This window comes from Elephantulus edwardii, unplaced genomic scaffold (assembly GCF_000299155.1).
Source record: "Elephantulus edwardii isolate Elephantulus edwardi_28Jun2011 unplaced genomic scaffold, EleEdw1.0 scaffold00084, whole genome shotgun sequence".
Taxonomy (NCBI): Eukaryota; Metazoa; Chordata; class Mammalia; order Macroscelidea; family Macroscelididae; genus Elephantulus; species Elephantulus edwardii.
The window spans coordinates 513,444-516,581 of NW_006399834.1; the positions used below are offsets into that span (position 1 = coordinate 513,444).

The window sequence follows — 3,138 nt, forward strand, 5'->3', positions numbered from 1 at the left end:
AAATAATAATATTGGCGATCTGGGGAACAGGAGTGACAACCACTTCCTACACTAGATGCCTCTGGAAACTCTACAAACTCCTTAAACTTCATAAATGTACAGAAATGATGTTAGTTATAGAACAGGGTTCAGGTCTTTTTGTGTAAAGCTTACTCTGCATAGTATTTAACTCGACAACACTTAACCACTGCTGAATGAGACTACTGCTGTTATATCTGCAGGAACACTCTTCCACGTTGCACATCACTCTTTGTCAATGTGCTGTATGAATTAACCTGGGTTTGCTATGATTCTGAACCTTGTGCCATTGGGGTATCAAATACCATTATGGTTTCCCATAGTGGACAGTGTTTGGTGGAACTTGCAGTTATCAAACAGGTTTGGAAGGAGGAGTGGCATCCACTTCCTAAATCACATGCCTCTGGAAACTCTATGACCTTGGAGAAATAACAATGGTTTTGAAAAAGCATTAGGTCTTTTGTTCATAGAGTTGCTGTGAGTCGTGCTCGACTCGATGGCAATCAACAGCAACAACGTTAGAGACAGAAATGTACAAATGAAAGAGAAATTGACTTTTTTAAAGATAAAAAAATTTAAGACTCTGGTCAGACTTATATTAGGAAAACATGAGAAAGAATGCAAGTTACTATCAAGAATGAAAAGGAGGAAAAATAAGAAAAGAAAATTAAGAACAGCTCTATACTAAGATATCTGACAACTTAAAGCAAGTGGAAAAATTCGTTAAGTCACAAATAAAATTTCGTTAGGAAAAATGTTGTTAATATGTGCTGTCAAGTCAGAAGAGACTCACAACTGATGACCCACGAGTGGGTTTTCAGGGACTATAAATCACACAGGAGGAGAATGTCCATTTTTCTGTAATGAACCAACCAGTAGATAAGAACCACCTGCTTCTGCACTGGCAGCACAATGACTTTCCACTAGGCCACCACTAAGCTCCCTTCAGGAAGAATAGATAACATAAAGAACTTATAGTTATTAAAGAAGTTGAAAATCTCCCAACAGCACCTATTAAAACACCACCACTCCAGAGCTGACAGCCGCCACCCACCGCCTTCGACTGGGGCTTCGTCCTTCACGCCCTCGGCCTCTCCCCCTTCCCCTTCTCCCTTCCTCCCTCGTCCTGCATCTGCAGAAGATTTCAACACTAAGCTTGCACAATGTCCTTGAAACCAAGAGTAGTAGATTTTGATGAAACATGGAACAAACTTTTAACAACAATCAAAGCTGTTGTCATGTTGGAATACGTTGAAAGAGCCACATGGAATGATATCTTTTCAGATATCTATGCTTTGTGTGTGGCTTACCCTGAACCCCTTGGAGAAAGACTTTACACAGGAACTAAAATTTTTTTGGAAAATCACGTACGGCTTTTGCATAAGAGAGTCCTGGAGTCCGAAGAACAAGTACTCGTTATGTATCATAGGTATTGGGAAGAATATAGCAAGGGTGCAGACTATATGGATTGCTTATATAGGTATCTCAACACTCAGTTTATTAAGAAGACGAATAAACTGACAGAAGCTGACCTTCAATATGGCTATGGTGGTGTAGATATGAATGAACCACTTACGGAAATAGGAGAGTTAGCATTGGATATGTGGAGGAAACTGATGGTTGAACCTCTTCAGTCCATCCTTATTCTAATGTTGCTCCAAGAAATAAAAAATGATCGTGGTGGTGAAAACCCAAACCAGAAAGTAATCCATGGGGTTATTAACTCCTTTGTTCATGTTGAACAGTATAAGAAGAAATTCCCCTTAAAGTTTTATCAGGAAATCTTTGAGTCTCCATTTCTGATTGAAACAAGAGAGTATTACAAACAAGAAGCTTCAAACTTATTACAAGAATCAAACTGCTCACAGTATATGGAAAAGGTTTTAGGTAGATTAAAAGATGAAGAAATTCAATGTCGAAAATACTTCAATGCAAATTCTTATACAAAAGTGATTCATGAATGTCAGCAACGAATGGTAGCAGATCATTTACAGTTCTTACATGCAGAATGTCATAATATCATTCGACAAGAGAAAAAAATGACATGGCAAATATGTATGTCTTACTTCGCACTGCATACACAGGTTTACCTCATATGATTCAGGAACTGCAAAATCATATCCAGGATGAGGGCCTTAGAGCAACAAGTAATCGTACTCAGGAAAATATGCCAACTCTATTTGTGGATTCAGTTTTAGAAGTACATGGTAAATTTGTTCAACTTATCAACACTGTTTTGAATGGTGACCAGCACTTTATGAGTGCACTGGATAAGGCCCTTACATCTGTAGTAAATTACAGAGAACCCAAATCTGTTTGTAAAGCACCTGAACTGCTTGCAAAGTACTGTGACAACTTGTTAAAGAAATCCGCAAAAGGGATGACTGAAAATGAAGTGGAAGACAAACTCACCAGCATCATTACTGTTTTAAAATATATTGATGATAAGGATGTTTTTCGAAAGTTCTACGCAAGAATGCTGGTGAAACGCTTCATTCACGGGTTATCTATGTCTATGGATTCTGAAGAAGCCATGATCAATAAATTAAAGCAAGCCTGTGGCTATGAGTTTACCAGCAAGCTGCATCGGATGTATACAGATATGAGTGTCAGTGCTGATTTGAACAATAAGTTCAATAATTTTATTAGAAACCAAGACACAGTTATAGATTTGGGAATCAGTTTTCAAATATATGTTCTACAGGCTGGTGCAAAGCCTCTAACTCAGGCTCCTTCATCTACGTTTGCAATTCCCCAGGAGTTGGAAAAAAGTGTACAGATGTTTGAATTATTTTATAGCCAACATTTCAGTGGAAGGAAACTTACATGGTTACATTACCTCTGTACAGGTGAAGTGAAAATGAACTATTTGGGAAAACCATATCTTGCTATGGTCACAACATACCAAATGGCAGTTCTTCTTGCCTTTAACAATAGTGAGACTGTCAGCTATAAAGAGCTTCAGGACAGCACCCAGATGAATGAAAAGGAACTGACAAAAACCATCAAATCTTTACTGGACGTAAATATGATTAAACATGATTCAGAAAAGGAAGACATTGATGTAGAGTCATCATTTTCATTAAATATGAACTTCAGCAGTAAAAGAACAAAGTTTAA

The 3,138-nt window shown here is 37.8% G+C and overlaps 1 pseudogene; it reads left to right on the forward strand.

Annotated features, from left to right (window-relative positions):
• Nucleotides 1-1,163: 1,163 nt before the first annotated feature.
• The window catches only part of LOC102861472, a 2,258-nt pseudogene continuing 283 nt past the window's right edge, over nt 1,164-3,138 (forward strand).